This window comes from Cetorhinus maximus, chromosome 31, assembly GCF_964194155.1.
Source record: "Cetorhinus maximus chromosome 31, sCetMax3.hap1.1, whole genome shotgun sequence".
Taxonomy (NCBI): domain Eukaryota; kingdom Metazoa; phylum Chordata; class Chondrichthyes; order Lamniformes; family Cetorhinidae; genus Cetorhinus; species Cetorhinus maximus.
Window position 1 is genome coordinate 181,692 of NC_135909.1, and position 19,193 is coordinate 200,884.

At 39.7% G+C, this 19,193-nt stretch overlaps 2 protein-coding genes and 1 long non-coding RNA gene across 7 annotated transcripts in view; 2 read left to right on the forward strand and 1 right to left on the reverse strand.

Annotated features, from left to right (window-relative positions):
* LOC144670180 (ADP-ribose glycohydrolase MACROD1-like) overlaps positions 1 to 19,193 on the forward strand; it is an 886,999-nt gene that overhangs the window by 103,732 nt on the left and 764,074 nt on the right. The gene's annotated exons all lie outside the window — the stretch shown is intronic.
* Positions 1 to 19,193, reverse strand: part of LOC144670178 (leucine-rich repeat transmembrane protein FLRT1-like) — a 274,775-nt gene that overhangs the window by 57,271 nt on the left and 198,311 nt on the right. The window contains exon 3 of one of the 3 annotated variants that reach the window (XR_013573836.1): positions 15,421 to 17,240. The exons of the other annotated variants lie outside the window; for them this stretch is intronic. The gene's annotated coding sequence lies outside the window, so the exon portion shown is untranslated. Of the gene's footprint in view, positions 1 to 15,420; positions 17,241 to 19,193 lie in introns of those variants that run through there. 3 annotated transcript variants of the gene reach the window in all.
* The window catches only part of LOC144670183 (uncharacterized), a 193,081-nt gene that overhangs the window by 33,223 nt on the left and 140,665 nt on the right, over positions 1 to 19,193 (forward strand). The gene's annotated exons all lie outside the window — the stretch shown is intronic.

Below are 19,193 nucleotides of genomic sequence, written 5' to 3' on the forward strand. Positions count from 1 at the left end.
CTTGTCCTGCCATTGTTACTTATGTTATTTGGTTAACTTAATTATCATCTTCATTAACTTAGAATAATTCCTATGTATACTATACTTCCCCCATGCACCAAATTCCCACGTGAACCAAATTCGCTACTCACTTGGTCTCCATCTCACTCAAGCGTATTCTCCTGGCGCACCCCTTACTGATCTCCTGTTTTCTCCCCACGTCAGGGGATGAAAAGTTAAGTACTCTCAAATTTAAACTCAAGACCCTCTGGCCCAATTCCATCACCTTAAATGGCGGTCTATTTAGCCCAATTTTATCACTTAAAATGGCCGACCGTCTGGCCCAAGTCTATCACCTTGAGTGAAGCCACCTGATTTCATGAGGAGGTGATGTGTGACTGGTGACGAGAGTCCCTCAGGAGAAGAGTACAAGCTAAAGAGTAAATTAACCTGCATTGGGCTTGTTAATGTTTGCCAGCAGTTAATAACAAGCCAACAGTGACAGAGATCTAGGAGCAAGTAAATTGTCAGCCTATTGGCCTCACTCCCCTTTGCCCATTAAACATGTGTGATGCAGGTAACTAAGGAGGAAAAGATTGCAAAAGGAATGAGGGACTTGCATCTGATTAAAAGAAAGAGTTCAGATGTGAACCCAGCCTTATTTTCACTCGCAGGACAATGTAGCATTAACCAAGAAGAAATTCAGTTGTTTTCGGGCCCTCACCACCACCTTATTGACACATTTGAGGCCGTGGTGATGCTGCATTCAAATACAAAGCAGTCCTGTTTATTAAACAAAAACAAAAATTGCTGTAAAAACTCAGCAGGTCTGACAACATCTGTGGAGAGAAGGACAGTTAATGTTTCGAGTCCGTATGACTTCTTCAGAACTAAAGAGAAGTAGAAATGTGGTGAAATATACACTGTTTAAGGGGGGGTGAGACAGGTGAAGCTGGATAGAAGGCCAGTGATAGATGGAGGCAAAGGAGAGATTGCAAAAGATGTCATAAACAGAAGGTCGAAGGGGTGTTGATGGTGGTGATACTGGCTAAAGGAGGTGCTAATGGTGACATTAAGAGTAGAAAGCAGAATGAGCCAGTGACAGGGCCCTAGTGGGGGTGGGGTGGGGGGAGGGGATGGTGGTGGGAAAAAAGATCGAAATAGGCTAAAAGGTGGGGATAAAACAATGAATGGAAATAAATTTTAAAAATAATAATAGAAATGGCTGGGGAAAAAACATATATATAAAAATCTTCAGATCATGAACTCTCTCCTCCATCCTCACCCCTTTTTGATCCCCTTTTTTCATTATTTATTTTTAAATTTTTATATATATATATTTTCCCACCTATTTCTATTATTATTTAAAAAATTTATTTCCATTCATTGTTTTATCACCACCTTTTAGCCTATTTCGATCTATTTTCCCACCACCCCCCCTTCCTCTTCCCCCCACTAGGGCCATCTGTCACTTGCTCATTCTGCTTTCTACTCTTAATGTCACCATTAGCACCTCCTTTAGCCAGTATCACCACCATCAACACCCCTTCGACCTTCTGTTTATGACATATTTTGCAATCTCTCCTTTGCCTCCATCTATCACTGGCCTTCTATCCAGCTTCACCTGTCCTACCCCCTTAAACAGTATATATTTCACCACATTTCTACTTCTCTTTAGTTCCGAAGAAGAGTCATACGGACTTGAAACGTTAACCCTGTCTTTCTCTCCACAGATGCTGTCAGATCCGCTGAGTTTTTACAGCAATTTTTGTTTTTGTTTCAGATTTCCAGCATCCGCAGTATTTTGCTTTTATCTTACTGTTTATTAAACAACTCTGTGAAAAATCAGAATGGACATTTTTTTCACTCAAGACCTTTCAACCAACCTCAATTTACCAGGGTCTAAATCTACTGGCTTTGTAATGTGCACAGTGTTTGCTGAAACACCATTAAGCATAAAGGAAAGTGGTGTGACCACTTCAATAACATCAGCGCATCTCTCTCAGTGATAGATTACACAGCCTCTGCTATTAGGATGGGCAACTGTGTATTCAGATTTATCCTGCTAATGGACCAAAGTGGAAAGTAATGAATATTTAGTTACGGGTGGCACTGAAATCTTAAACTGCAGTATTGATGCTGCAAATGGCATTTGATTTGGTGATGTACAATTATGTGCCGAGTGGAAAATAATGAAAGTGCACATACAATGACTTTAGTAATTTTCTCTTCATATCTGACGTGTACCACAGTGAGCTGCTTATTTAGCTTAAGCCTGTACTGAATGCAAAATATTAACCATTTTCAACTGTACAGATAAATCCCACATTGTTTTGTGATTCCATAATCAGGACTTCATGTATTTGCAGAGCAAAAATTCTGCTGTTGCAGCAGCAAACTACTGTTTATTACAGACTCGAAACGTTAATCCTATCTTTCTCTCCACAGATGTTGCCAGACCTGCTGAATTTTTCCAGCAATTTTTGTTTTTGTTACTGTATATTGATGATGTACAGTGTATATCTTCAGGTATGTGCATGGCAATATATAGGTAACTGCCTGAAGAGAGACACAGTATAGGCTTTCTGAAGGCTTAGTCAAGATTGTGTTTGCACATTTATTTGGTGACGTGCTACAGTATCTCTAAAACTGCTTTGAACAGCCTTCTAGGATGATATATGAGTGGAGGATTGCATGTTTACCCATTTTCAATAGTTCTTTTTTCTCTCTTCTGCCTCCAACCCAGCTCTGCAGGCACTGATTCCTGCTAAGCTGTTACTACATGCAGGTAGTGAATTTCATGAGGTTGTTCAGCTGGATCTGTGGAGGGAGGGTGGGGGAGGCTGGGGTTGGGAGGTGTTGGTAAGCAAAATCAGAGCTGAGCTTTCCTCACTCAATGTCTGTGAATCTGCACTACCATTAGATAGCGAATAGAAACATGAACTCTGGCTGTTTTATTTTCTCACTCACTAGCCTCTGGGCAGAGCATGATTGCATTATTAAACCAGATAATTCAGTAGAGATTGACAATGGAAACTGGAAGCTTCCTGGTCTGCATGGCTTCATACCAGGTAGAGCCATTGGGAGTACTTTAAGTACATAATTCTATTTTTATAATTAGATGTAGCTGGGATTTATATACTTTCTCACCAGTGTTACATTCTGAATGAATTAAATCGATTAACAAATATCTAATTTACAATGTGGAGACATAATAATCATTTATAATGTGGGTAAAAATTACTGTTTAAACTGTCAGGGTTTGCAATCATTATTCCAGTGAAACTGACAGCAACTCTGGGGGGGTCTTCATGTGTGTGGAGGAACATGAAAATCCAGAATTTGCTATTAGTGATTCTGCACTACTGCAGAAGATGCACTGTTGAGGCCCCCACTGGGCTGCAGTCCCCAAAGAATCAGTGATGAAACTTCTACTTTTATGCTGTTAGTCTCACTGTAGAAACCCATAAAACAAATTACTCATTGTTGAATGAAATGCATCTTGAGTTTTTAACATGGTACTAAGTTCATAATTACCAAACACTCGCACTGGCTTTGAAAGCTAAGTGTACATTTGTGGAATGTCAAATTTCTCTATTATGATAAAAAAATTACATTTTAAAAATAATTGAACTTTTAAAGTTTGTTTTTAATATTTTACTTTCCACCTTAATCAAACAAATACCAAGGGATACCAAGGTGCACAGTATGCTGGCAGATAGCACTAGAATAGGGAATAGTAAGTTAATAGGTGGGGTTGGAGTAAGGGAGTAAGTAATCAAGTTTTATTCAGGATTACAGTGCATGTAGGTGAATGCACAGAGTGTGGTTAATAAGATCGGTGAGTTACAGGTGCAGATTGACATGTGGAAATATGATGCTGTGGCTATAACAGAGACCTGGCTCAAAGATGGGGAGGACTGGGTGTTAAATATTTACAAGGTGTTCAGGAAAGGTAGGAAAGGAAGAAAAGGTGGAGGGTGGTGGTATTTATTAAGGAGAGCATTGCAGTGATGGAGAAAGAGGGTGTCCTTGAGCGGTCAAGGACACAATCTATTCGGCTACAGCTAAGAAACAAAAAGGTGCAATTATATAATTATATGCAAGATGCCACCAACTACGGAAGGATGTAGAGGAACAAATTTGCAAGAAATTATAAAAATTATAGAGTAGTTGTAATGGGGACTTTAATTACCCAAATATAGACTGGGATGGTAGTGGTAAAAAAGGCAGAGGAGGGACAAGAGTTCCTAGAATATATTCAGGAAAATTTTCTGCAACAGTATGTTTCTGGCCCAACAAGAAAGGAGGCACTCCTAGACCTGGTTCTTGGGAGTAAAGTGGGACAAATGGATCAAGTGTCAGTAAGAGAACACTTAGGGGACAGCTATCATTGTTCATAAGGTTTAGGCTGGCTATGAAAAAGGATAAAGAACAATCCAGAGTAAAAATAATTAACTGGGGGGAAGCCAACTCCAATGGGGTAAGAAGGGATCTGAGCCGAATAAACTAGAGTCAAAGGTTGGGAGGAAAGACAGTAGCTGAACAGTGGGCTACCTGCAAAGAAGAGAGTGTTTGGGCACAGTCAAGGTATATTCCCTCGAAAGGGAAAGGTAGGGCAAAACAAATCCAGAATTCTCTGAATGACAAAGGAGATAAAAATTAAGAAGAAAAAGTGTGTTTATGACAGATGTCAGGTAGAAAATACAGTTGAGAGCCAGGCTGAATATAGAAAGTTTAGTTGGGGGGGGTTGAAAAAGCACATAACGAAGCACAGAGGAGGTATGAAAAAAGACTGGCAGCTTACATAAAAGGGAATCCCAAAGTCTTCTATATGTATATAAATAGTAAAAGGATGTTAAGAGGAGGAGTAGGGTGGATTCGAGATCCAAAAGAGGATTTACACATGGAGGCAGAGGGCATAGCTGGGGTATTAAATGAATAGTTTGCATCTGTCTTTACCGAGGAAGAAGATGCTACCCATGGTGAAAGAGTAGGTAATTCAGACACTAGAAGGGTTTAAAATTGATGATGAGGAAGTACTCAATAGGCTATTTGGACTTAAAGTTCATAAGGCACCAGGATCGGATGATAGGCATCCAAGGGTACTGAGGGGCATGAGAGTGGAAATTACAGAGGCACTGGCCATAATTTTTCAGCCTGTCTTCGATTCGAGGGGTGATGTCAGAGGACTGGAGAATTGCAAGCGTTACTCCCTTGTTCAAAAAAGGGTGGAAGGATAAGCCCAGCAATTACAGGCCAGTCAGTTTAACTTCAGTGGTGGGGAACTTCTGGAAACAACACTTAGAGACAAAATTAATAGTCACATGGACAAATGCATGTTAATTAAGGAAAGTCAGCGTGGATTTCTAATGGGAAAATCATATTTAACGAACTTGCTGGAGTTTTTTGAAGAGGCGACAGCGAATGTTGATGAGAGTGATGCTTTTGATGTGTTGTGCATGGGCTTCCAAAAGACATTTGATACAGTGCTGCACAACAGACTTTTGAGCAAATAAAAAGGAAAATAGCAATATGAATATGAAATTGGCTGAGTGACACGAAACAGCAAGTCGTGGTGAATGGTTGTTTTTTGGGCTGGAGGAAGGTTTATAGCTGAGCTCCCCAGAGATCAGTGTTGGGATCCTTGCTCTTCCTGATATATATTAATGACTTAGACCATGGTGTACAGGGCACAATTTCAAAATTTGTGGATGATAAGAAACTTGGAAGCATTATGAATTGTGAGGAGGAAAATGTAGATCTTTAAAAAGAGAAGTTGATGGAATGGGCGGACAGGTGGCAGATGAAGTTCAGTGCGGAGAAATGTTAAGTGATTCATTTTGGTCAGAAGATTATTGAGAGACAATATAAAATAAAGGGTACAATTCTAAAGGGGATGCAGGATCAGAGGGACCTAGGTGTATTTGTGCATAAGTCATTGAAGGTGGCAGATCAGTTTGAGGGAGTGGGTAATAAAGCATACAGTAACCTAGGCTTTTTTAATAGGGGCATTGTTAGGAAGATATAATAATTGTCATAATGTTATTGGAATTTATTGTTACATAGAGTAGTAGTGGGGTCTGTGTCTATGTCTGTGTGTGTGTTTGATTTAATTGAATTAAAGGCAGCTGGCCTGAAGGTTTTGCTGTATTAGATGAAAAGCTAGGTTTGAAATATTAAGTAGGTAGACATAGGTGTAAAGGGAACATCTGTATTTTTAAATAAACCAGACTAGATTGTTTTTAAAGGAGCGGTGAAATGTGTCACCTAGCCAGGTGAAGTTCAGAAACAATGCGTTTATTTTTCCCAAAGATTACTGGTAGAATTAGTACTATGAGAGATTTTTATTGTCAGAGAAGTAAAGTCCAAAGACATAGTGAAACAATGGGAATTTGCATTCAAAGGGGAAAATATGTATAAAGGAGCGAAGGTTCTGTGTAAAGGGAGGCAATTTAAGATCTAACAAGCGTGAAAAGCCTTCAGCATCTACGTCTCAAGCTGCTGTTTACGAAGAACTGAAGTTAAGAAAACTCACTTTGAATTTGACTGGTTCAGGGTATTTTGTGTCACCTTGCCTGGGACTTTTAAAATCTGTGTATCTTAATGAAAATGTAACTGGGAGTTAGATTAATTAGGGGATTGAGTTATCATAGTAGTAATTTGTAGACCTACGTATGTATTTAAAATCATTTCTTCTATTAGTAAAGGTTTAATTTAGTTTTGTAAGAAATCTATAAGACTTGGTGGTCTTGTTACTACTCAATTCAAGGCATGCATCTCGAAATTTATACAAATTGCAAAACAAGCTGTGGCAGCTATTTCAAGTTTCCCTCTGGGATTTGAGCAGCTCAGCATTTACCATCGGCTGTGCCATAACAACCATGTTTACTGACATCATTGCTGCTGGATGCCTGGAGAGCCCCTTGACTTGGAGCCAGAACTAAACTGATGTTGGGAATGGGAAAGTCCATACCACAGAGATCACTCGATCTTTGTGGGCAGCTTTCTTCAAGGTCAGTGGCGGGTGTCATTGCTTCACCACAGACTGCAAATTCCAGCTGAATAGTTGTTGACATCCCCCTGAAGATTCAAGCATTGTTAAGCAATCACTGCAAATTTGCTACAGTTAATTAACAAGAAATACCATGGATATGATTTTGATCTGATTGACAGGTTCAGGTGGTAATTTGAGATAAAAACAGAAAATGCTGGAAATGCTCAGCACGTCTGGCAACATCTGTGGAGAGAGAAATGTTTCACGTTGATGACCTTTCGACAGAACTGGTATTTTATTGCTTGTTGTCTGAACACTGATTGGCTTGTTGCTTCGAGATCACCACAAAGAATTTGTTCAAGTTTCAAAGCACATGTGTAAAATTATGATTTTCTTTTTAAGTTAATGTTTTTTTTTTGCCTCTTGTGGCGCTGTGTGTTTCTATTGCTATTTCAAAACTGATGTAGAAACTGAAGGAGGTTGGGATTTGTGACGTTGGATCTTTTGGTTGCCTGTTGTGCTTGTGGCATGACTTCAGACTTCAACTGGTTATTTGAAATGTTGCTGTCTTTGACAGATTCAAACAGTTAACAAACCTAGCAATGATGGTAGGGCGGGTGGCATGTTGAGAAAAAGCAATGTTCTTAAAAGGTAATTGTTATTAAATTAGCTGTTTTCTCCTAAATCTAAACTTCAGGCTAAACCAAGAACATTAAGAAATAGATTATATGCACGGTTAATAAATGTAACTAATCCGATAAGTACTTGTCACTGCATTGATCTGCTGAGAATAAGACTGTAAGCTACAATGATAATACATACATAGATTGCTTCCAGAACTTATCCTAATCCATGTGTTGGATCACCTGCATGTTCCTTTCATGTTGCCTGATTCATGCATTAACAACTCCACCTCCTAGCACTTTGAGAAACAAAACAACCCTACAACTGTAAAAATAAAAAGCAAAAACAGCAGATGCTGGAAAGAAGTTCCTCCTGAATTCCCTATTGGATTTATTAGTGGCAATCCTATATTTATAGTGCTTCCCACCCTGCCCAAACCACCCCCCCCCCCCACCCCCCCACACCACCACCACCACCACCAAACCGCAACAGGTGAATCACAAACAGAAAATGCTGGAAACACAGTCGATTAACATCTGTGGAGAAAACAAACACATTAATACGTCAGGTGTAGACCCACCATCAGAGCTGTTTTGAAGCACACAAAATGCTGGCTTGTCTATTCCTGCCACAGATGTTGTCACTGAATGCTTCCAGCACTTTCTCATTTTTGTTTTAAACCCTCCTACTGTGTTTTATTTCATAATGATGGTACGAAACTTAGTTTAATGAAGTACATTTTAAGGTGTTGGGGAGGAAGGTGCAAGACGTTGTTATAAGTAGAGAGGTTGGCAGTTATGTAGTGGGAACCATAGATTGCTCTGCCATTAATAAAAAAAAACAAACGTATAAAAATATTGAAATCCACTGAAAAAGCTTCTCGAGTAGCCGGTGTATATCGTGCCTGCTGAATTGTGAACATTGTAAAGAACATATCTTTTTATTCCTGTTGGACTGTTGTAAAGAACATATATTTTTATTTCTGTTGGACTGTGGATTGAAATTACAATGGCTGCAATTTGAAAGACATGTCTACTGGAACAGTGTGAGGGATATATACAATGTTACTGTCCTGGAACAGAGTGTGCCGTGAAAGACAGGGTGGTGCCGAGGTCTAACAGGGAACTACATGGCAACAACATTTTAATTGGCTCCTAACCAGGTGACCAGGGCTTTGTGTGAGAACAGTGCAGCAGAAAAGAAGAATCTCTTAGCCTGAAAAGAGAAAAGACCAGAAACCTCTTTCTCCTGTGTGTGCAAGATTTCAGTAATTCTACAATAATAGTTGGGTTTGTTTCTTTCCTCATATCTCTATAACCTGCTCTCTCTGAAAAACCCCTGTCAAGAGGTAAAGGGGAAAATCACCGTTAGAAACATTGAAAAGCAAGTGCTCAACCAGTGAACTAAAGACTAAAAATGCTGGGAAGACCAACTCGTGTCATCAACAAAGAACTGAAAGGAATTTGGATGACATTGATCAAAATCAACCGATCGAATCCTGTACTCCGGATTGGGACTATTGAACTATTTTATCCTACCCTTAAAATCCATGTTTTTGTGTGTCTCGTGTCTTTATGTGTGTGTATAGGGATTTAAGAAGGGGTAGAGTTTAGGTTATAGGGTTAGAAATTAGCAGTTCATATTTCTTTCTTTTGCCACTGGGTAAAGACAATTTGTTCAATGAACAGCTATTGACTTATTAAGTTTACAAACCTGGTGCTTGTATTCTGTTAACCTAAATTAAACAATTAGGTGGTTTGATCAAACTTTTCGTATTTATCGCAGCTTGGGGAGCAGTGGGGCTTGATATTGCAACGCACTATCCCCAGTGAGCCGTGACAACATATTGACAGCCAATGGGGCAATGAAGTAGCAGAGTTTTAGGAGCATGATCATCCTTGGTTGTTCCAGGAACTTCAGCCTGCCTGATGATTTCCTAATAAGGTGGTAAAATCTGTTTTCCAGAACTGAGAGGTTATATCTATCAGCAAAGGCTGAATAGACTGGAGGTCTTTAAGCTAGAAAAGAGAAGGCTGAGGGTTGACCTAATAGAGGCATTTTAAAAGAAAGACTTGCATTTATACAGAACCTATCACATCTACTGGCCCAAGTGCTCTACAATCAATTAAGTACTTTTGTTTTAAAGTGTAGTCACTGTTGCAATGTAGGAAAATTATGAAGGGGTTTAACATGGTAGACGTAGAGAAGATGTTTCCACTTATTGGGGTTGGGGTTGGGGTGACACCATAAATATAGTCACTAATAAATCCAGTAGGAAATTGGGGAGGACCCTCTTTACACTGAATACTGAGAATATGAAATTTGCTACCACAGGTAGTTGTTGAAGTGCATACTATGATAGGAAGCTGGATAAACACATGAGGGAGAAAGGAATAGAAGGATATGTTGATCTGGTGAGATGAAATAACAGGTGGGGGAAGAGGCTCATGTGGAGCAGAAACACTGGCATGAACCAGTTGGGCAAATGGCTTGCTTTTGCGCTATAATTTCTATGTTCTCTGCAAAATAGAATCGCAAGCAGCTAGAGCCTAGGTTGTCCCCTTGCCTGTTCATTATTGTGCACATTTTTCAGACATAGCAGAAAGAGAAGAAAAGAAGCTTTCCTTTTACCTAATTTGGTGAAACATTATACTTTGTGCCGTGGCTGGTAAGATTGTCTCATCACTATTTGCTACAGCAATCTAATTTTAGTGTGTTATTGCAAATATACCTTTTCATCATTTCTGCACAATGTATGTGATCTGCTATAGCATTACAAATAAGCCTGTAGGATTTGTACTGGAGACTAGCAATGCACCTCCTCCAAAAATAATGACTTCAAATTTTCAAAGAACAACATTCTTTTGAGTTTTGATCCCCAAAACAATATGCAAACTAAGCTGCTTAAAATTAGTTTTCACAACCACAGTATGAAAACTAGCAACATTTTTTCTAGCAAGCACATAAAATTTAAGCATGCTTTTGAATGTCCACCTTGTTTGACACAGGAGCATAACTGCATAATAAATTAGAATTGATGAGCATTAAATTAACTACCTCGCCGAACAGATATTGAATTAAATCCTTGCCTGTTGCATGGTTCATATAGTCTATGACCTCGTTATTAAATCCTTGCAAGAAGCAAATGTTTTCCTGATGAAATGGACACAAATGAGCAAGTCTCACATGTTTAATTATAAATCCTGATATATTGCACTGATAAATGCAGGATTGCAGCTTTTTATTTCACAAACATGAAGGGCTCGTAACCACTGTAAGTGGAATAAAGGTAGTAACACATTTTCTGTACAGTATTCTAATTATTCACTCACTATGTTGGCATTTGCAATAAGAATTTAATAAAGTTGTTTTCCCGTATAACAGTTGCTGGGGTATGGCTCCATGCATTCTGGCAGTCCCTTGGACTCCACATTTAAATGGCCTTCTACAAGTGTGATTGTACATTTTTAGACATCAAAGCTGAAGCCACTTCTGTCCTACTCAACATAGACACACTTTCTGCCACTGGACAGTGGCCAGGAGCACGACTGATTTCATTTTGTCCCTTTTTTAGGCAGCAAGTGCTAAGATTAATTTTGGAGCCGCAGCTCCTGCAGCAATTCAGATCAAATTAAAACACAATCTAGAAACCCAAACAAAAAGTATATTTTATATTTTGAAAACATAAAGAATCCTTTCGCTATTCTCGTCACTCTTGTTTCCTTGCTACTCAAGCCAGTTCAAATACCTGATGGTTGAGACTGTTGCATTTTGTTGTTATATTACAGTGTGGGAAATAAGATTGTGGGTTTGTGGGGTTGCCCACCTCAGAGCATTGATCAGCAAAGTAGAGATTCTCTGCTTCTGTTTTATTCCACCACCCCCACCTAGCATTCCCTTCAAGTTAGGTTTATTACAGCTGAAAGAATGGGCGGGGCACCTGGTCCAAGATATTTGACACTGATGTCAGTAGATTAGAAACAAGCCATAGTGCGCATGTTCAAAAGAGGTGACTGGCAGCTGCAGACCCAGCAGGCTTACTTCAACTCCAGGAAAATAATAGAATTGATATTAAGGAGTAAATTGGAGGATTGTCCCTGCTGCAACAACTGTCTAATGAACAGCAGTCAGTAAGGCTTTAGAAGGGGATGCCTGAACAATCTTGTTGCTTTCTTTGATAAAGTGACCCTCCTATGATGTTGCGTACCAGGGTCTGAAAGAAATTTGACAAAATTCCACATGAGAAATTACTGATTGAGCTCAAAACTGTGAAGATTCAGGGTAATGCTTAGTTTGGATAAGAAATTGGTTGAAGGGCAATAGTTAGATGAGTAGGAAGAGCAAAGTACTGAGTGGAGTGCCCGGGCTAAGTGTTGGAACCAGTGCTGGTTCTAATTGGTGCTGTGACTTGGACCCTGAAACTCAATGCAAGTTGGTTATATTTGCCGACGATACCAAACTTGAAGGGGCAGTGGAATAGAACAAGGCAACCCAGAACTTGCAGGATTGGCTAATCATGAGGGGGCTGAACAATGTCAAATGGCAAATTAAAGTTAAGGCGGACAAGTGTAAAACATTGCATGTAGGAAGGAAAAATGGGCAACTTATGGGCACATGGTGTGAAAATGGCTAAGGTCGATGGTGCGAGTGACCAAGGAGTCTCAGCAGCCTCAACATATCCAACCAATGCAGAGCAGCAGGCTGTTAGAATGTTGAACTACATAGCCAAAACCATTGAGTACAACTCAGAAATTGATATCATAGAATTATATAGAAATTACAATACAGAAGCAGGCCATTCCACCCAACAAGCCTGTGTGGATGTCTATCCTCCACATGAGCAGTAGCCCTAATCCCATGTGCCTGCTCCGTTTCCACATCATTTTATTCCTGTTTTCTGCAACCTCCTAGCTAATCTATTAGATGTTGACGTGGTCTCTTTTTTTTGAATCACTAACTCCGATTGTGCATTCAGTCCGTCGGAAATGCCTAACAATTTGTTATCTGTTCCAAATCTCTTGTGTTCAATCTAATCATTCCATAAATCTAAATAGCCTCATGAAACCCACTAATTTTCTGGGTTTGGTTTACTCTCTCCACTAAAGTGTTGATTGTTCTGCATTGTAATGGTAGACTTGTGTATAGAAATGAAGAGACTGAGATTTGTGTGTATGAAAGAGAGAAGTGCCTAGTCGCGGCATGAGAACAAAGTGTGTCAGCTGCTGAGCTAGTTCCTTTTGGAGGATGGCTACTTGTGCGAGGTGCCAGAAGGTGACTGATGAACATAAACCCCAGTGTAGGTCAACATCTCCAAAACAGGAAAGCAGATGATAAAGCCTTCAGAAAAAGGGCCTTCAATATTGTGATTGTGATGTCATCTGAAATGTTTGTTTAGATTATTAGCTTGTAATCACGCCCAGATATCCATTAATCGGTATATAGTTTTCCACAGTGCTGTCGTGAATAATGGAATTAAGCCACCTAGCAGTAAAATTATCATCAGCTACTGTTGGATAAATAAATATCACCACAGCAATAACACTGCAGCTTTTTGCAGCAGTAATGGCATAACGAATGGTGCTGGGGAAGAATTATGTGCCTGGATCTCCTGCACACATTTCGGCATTTATTGATCCGGGAGCTGTAAATCTTTCATTTATGATAGAAAGTCGTTAGTTCAACCCAAGACAAATTTCAATCATAAAATATATATAACTAAGTGACCTCACACTTTAAGGAGATGAAAGGGAAACTGCGAGACCTTACAGTTGACCTTACTTCAGCCTTCAGCTAACTCAACATTGATGCTTGTTTTTTTTAGTCTGGTTTGTGGAATTCATTATAATGTAGCCATTTATTTTAAGCTTTTCAAAAGATGTGTGCATATTAAACCCTGTTAAATAATGTGGTTATAATTTAATTCACACAGCTAAAAATGTAGTTGACCTCCCAGTCATTGAATCCATGACATCACTCTATAAACAACATAAATCTGTTGCTAACATTGAAAGAAGTATATTCAGGCTTTTATGCATTGCAGTATTAGAATGTTAACAAGAGACCTATTATTTGTGAGAAGTTAATTTCTCTGATTTGCTATTAGTTATTTTAACTGAGGGACCCACTTTAAAAGAAACTGTTGGACAAGCACCACTGAGTGGCAGTGATGTGCTTTTGTGTTGCATTTTACACTTCACTAGGATGCAACATCAGTATTAGGCATAATGTTAGAGTGGATACAAGGTATCTGACTTCACTTGGGAGAATTGGAGGGAGAGGTGCCGGTGAGGGGTAATGAAATGCTAAGTGAGTTACCTTCCATACTTCTTTATAAATTGACCCAGGAGGGCATTCGCAGTTGCCAGGAATGACTAAGAAGCAAAAGTTTACTGAAGTAAAAATTGTTGAGGAAACATGTTTAGGGAATAAATGCTTTTCCATTATCTTCTCTGATTTAAGGAAACATTTGCACATAATCCTGATTTATGTAACTGTGTTGGAATTAGTGGATGAGCTCACCATTACCAGTCCTGTTGATGAACTGGTGGACCAAGCTGAAAGAATGAGGCAGGTTCAGGTTTGGTCTCAAGGCTCTGCTCAGTTAGGGTAGGAGTAGGTCTACAATACGTATTGGTGCCTCTGGGCTACGGTATGTAAAGATCATGCCAGATTTTCATCCCTGATCAACATGCTGCTCAAGAAGTACACATGATATGGGAACTGTGTTAGGCTTGGCTGTGATTCCCTTTGGGAGAGTCTACTGACACATCCCATGTAGGACCAGGACTGCCACATGTACCTGTGCAGCTTTCCTGTTTTTTTAGTTCTGTAACTTTCCTATGGTGTTTTTCTACTGTATTGTCTTTAATTCCCTGAGCTTGCTAACTCATTAGTGATGAAATCGAAGATCGTGTTATGAAGGAGTTTCTCAGTTGAATGGGGTTAAATTGGATAATTTTCCATTTCCATTATTCCCAATCTTTCATTTCTATGAGTGAGACTCTTAGGACATTAGTGGACATTGGGATACGTGATGAGGGAGGAGTCTGACCATGTAATTTCAAAAGTAATAAAAGACTTTTCAAAGTCAACAGAATGATGAATGAGCTGAGTTGGTGTAGTACTGCATGGCTTGTGTGGCTTGCTCTGTAGATGCAATTATATCATGCAGACTTTTTCCTTCATCTGCAGTGTGTTTAACTTACTGTTATGTAAAGGTTGGAAATAAAATGTTGATGTATGTCCTCCTGTAAGGACGTAACAGTTAGGCTTGGTCCCCAATCCATCACACGGACATTTTAAACTGCTGAGCCAAGTCTTTTTTTATGATCTCCAGAAAGGATCTTTAGGTTCAAACAGCTTTAATCCTTTAGTTTGACTGGGGTTGCATGTTTTGGCATCACAGCCAGATTTCCAAGAAAAAGTTTAAGAATGTTAAATGTATTTTAAACCTAAAGAACTTCTAAAGGATTTGTTGTGGTACTTGCATTTCAGTAGTTTATTTTTTACAAAGTTTAAAAGAAGTATGTTTTTCTTTTCGAACAGTTGCCCTCTCATATCCCAAAGGCAACAATTCAAATAGGTATATACAGTTCCACAGGCATTATCAGCATTCTGGTGATCCTCATGGCCATTTGTGAGGCCCTATCGTAATTGTTGGCAAGATGTTTGATTGTGAGGGTTGTTATGATTCCCAGCTGAGGTTACCACTGGACAAGCCTGATTCCAGGGTGGAACCCAGCTTGATAGACCCTAACTTTTATTTATTTGTTTAAATATTTGGAAAGGTGCTACTGAACAGAGTCACTGGAGGCAGCTAATGAACTTTTAACAAAAGCATAGAACATTTATTAAACATGAAAAGATGAACAATATTACAATGCTCCTTCACCCACAACTATACCTTTACAGATATATACAGGTTTGTAAGGATAACACAAGTCACAAAAGCTATCTTATACTCTAATGTTCATAGTAAGTAGACAGTCCATGTCAACCAATAGGCAACCGATGGTCAGACACACCACACTCTGAAACCGAGTGACAGATGCCACGGGTCTCTGCTGAACTCCCCCCCAGACACTTGTTACACTGTGAGGCAACCAGTCTCACTGAACTCCATCTTTAACACGAGGGTTTCCAATCTCCACTTTCCAAGAACTCGCCTTGGAACCTTCTCCCAAACCGGTGCTTTCTCTCACCTTCCAAAAGGGGTCACCTCCAGGGTTTCAAACTCTCCTTCCGATGTTTCTCTTCCCTGGGTCTTCTTGGGACTTTCTCCTGTTCCACTTCCCTAGATTTTGAGGCCTTTTCTTTAGTTTGGGACTGGCTACCTGTCCCCTTTGCTCCAGTCTCTCCTGGCAGCAACTTTCAAAATCAACTGAGCTCAAACAGCTTCCAAATCAAACTGCTGTTTCTAGTTTCTTCTCGAGTATGGGAGGGACCTGCCTCTCTGGACCCCTGTTGCTAGGTTACAGCACAGTTTCTCTACTCTTGTTTGTTTAACTTAGCTGCAACAATTGTAAAACTCTCATTAGAAATGCAGGCACCTTTTAAAGTGAAACTAAAACTCAATTTGCGCTTTCTTGACACACATACATAGAAATACAAATCAAACTTAAACATTAAAGCTAAAATTCTTTCCTAACACATACAAATAGCCTAGCTCACCCCAAGTTATAATTGAAACCGGGACTTTTCTAGTTTGTATTATTCAGCACCACGTCACCCCGTGGATTTATTTGCTGAGCCATAGATATATCGTTGATTTAGTTATGGGAGTGTTCACACAGATAATTGCAATAGATAAATGCATTGTACATCTAGCCTTGTTGTATAAGGCTATTCTACAGTGAGTATGCTGTCAGGTTCAGATATGTGGTGCTCCCACTGTCACCAGCACCTTATCAACAGAAAAGTATAAAATTCCATGCGTTTGATGCCTAGGACCTGACTTTTTTGCAACTTCGTGTTCAGGTATGTGAAGCAGCAAAAAAGGAGTCCTTCGCTTTTGTCCCTTTTTGGACTGCTACCACCCTGATAAGGAGAGGGAGCAGTGCTGGAAAGTCAGCACTCTCTTAAGCGCCGTTCCATAGTGTCAATTCTGACATCAATATAAAAGTGTTTTAAGTGCCGTTAGCTGGGTTTTCATATTCCTTCCACTGACCCAGATGAAATAAGTTCACAATAGTGTCTTGTTCCGGCATTTATAAAACCCATTAATTGACTGCGTGCACTAAAAGGTTTTCTCTGTTTGTCGTGCACTTAGACAAGAATTTAAGAAAGAGACAAACCTTTTGAGGACCAGTCCCAACCTTGTCCTGAAGATTAGCTGACCTGTGACTGCTTTTTACCCTCTTTTGTTTTACTTCTGATTGTGCATTTCCTGCCTTTGTTCTATACTGTAAGCTTCCAGAATCTCAGAATGCAGCTAAAGAACAAAAGTATTGTACTATAAAAGTAACAGTGCCACAAAGAAAACAGTATTACAAGCAGTCTTCGGGTTGACTTAGGCTGTAGTTCTCCAGTAAGTAAAGTTGTGTCACATTCTCAATTCTTGACCTTCTCTTGGTGTTTATCTTTGCTCTCTCTACCTATTTTTTTGGCTGCTGTTGCTGTGTTTAATTGTAGCTCCTGATACCTATTAAAATAGTAATTTGCCGAGTCATTTGTATTCATAAAAACAGCATTACCCAATGACTTATGTCATTAACATGGAAAAGCATCCCAAGAAGCTTAAATTACATCATGAGTAGGATTCAGCACAGTGCTGGTTGTCGATGTTTTATTTTGAAAAATAAGAATTCCCCTATTCCTCACCTAATAAATGTAGCCTGGAAAAGCTATGCAGACGAGAACATTCTAATTTCAATTGCTGTTCTGGGCTGAGGTTGGTAATCCACCCCTGTACTTTGGGAAATGGCTCCTCCAACACAATGTAGCAGTGTAAAAGCTGCTGTCCAGGAGGAAAAGGAAGTATAGAGAGAAAACTGAAGAATAGGAGCTGGAAAGGACAACACACTGGGGAAGATTTCCATTGTTTTCTGTTTTAAGTAAATTATAAATGCTTTCTTTGTACTTTCCTCACTGATGTTAACTTGCAAATTGTTCAGTTGGTTTGTTTCTCTGCTCAACCAAAGGCAGAATCGAACTTAACCCTGTCTCTTTGGTGAGCAATATTATCCACCCAGTATTCAAAATATTTTTACTTGAGAGAATTTCATGAGGAAAATTCAGTTTGCTCGATGTAGCACAAACTATCAGATTTGAAATAATCTTTTTTAGTGAATTGGGGTGATGATGATGACCAAGTGTAAGCGGGTGATAATGAATGCAGAGGAGGAAGTAGTGCATATAATGGTACAGTTACCTTACAGTGCTGTTTCTTGTCCTGACTTTGGCAACATTGCTGTAAGTTAAAAACTTTCCTTTGGCGGCATTGAAACCTCCCTGTAAAAGTAGCTTTCTATAGTGTCTCTGGAGCAGCCTGGTCTTTGATGTAATGCCGCTTGCCATTTTTTCTGGTTGTGACCGGACTGAGAATTCGGACCACCTGCAAAGGTCGACACTGTGGCTTCTGCAGTCCTGGCCTTTCCAAGCCACGGAGGAAAATTTGGCAGTTAAGACTTCAATCACAAAATGTCCATTTTTAGAACTACAGAAAAGTTACCACACAGAAAGAGGCCATTCATCCCATCATGCCCGTGTCGGCCAGAAAAAGATGAAAAGGAACCAGCTGCTCATTTTAATCTCACTTTCCAGCACCAGGTCCGTAGCCTTGCAGGTTACAGTGCTTCAGATGCAGATCCAAGTAGCTTTTAAATGAGTTGAGCGTTTCAGCCTCAACCACCGATTTAGGCAGTGGATCCCAGACGCCCACCCACTCTGGGCGAAAAAGGTTTTTCTCATGTCCCCTCTAATCTTTCTACAAATCGCCTTAAATCTATGCCCCCTGGTTATTGACCCTTCAGCTAGGGGAAACAAGCCTTTACTAGCCCTATCTAGGCCCCTCATAATTTTGTATACCTCAATTAGGTCACCCCTCAGCCACCTCTGTTCTAAGGAAAACAACCCTAACTTATCCAATCTTTCCTCATAGCTGCAATTTTCAAGACCTGGCAGCATTCTAGTAAATCTTCTCTGTGCTCTCTCCAAAGCAATTATATCCTTCCTGTAATACGGTGACCAGAACTGTACATACAATTCCAGCTGTGGCTTAACCAGCGTTTTATACAGTTCCATCATTACATACCTGCTTTTGTATTCAATACCTCGTCCAATAAAGGAAAGCATTCTATATGCTTTCTTTACTACCTTGTTCACCTGTCCTGCCACCTTCAAGGACCTGTGGACATGCACTCCAAGGTCTCTCACCTCCTCAACCTCTCTCAATATCCTCCTGTTTATTGAGTATTCCCTTGCTTTGTTTGCCCTCCCCAAATGCATTACCTCACACTTTTCCAGATTGAATTCCATTTGCCACTTTTCTGCCCACTCAACAAACCATTGATATCATTGTGGAGACAACAGCTGTCCTCTTCACTACCAACTACACGGCCAATTTTTGTGTCACCTGCAAATTTCCCAATCATAC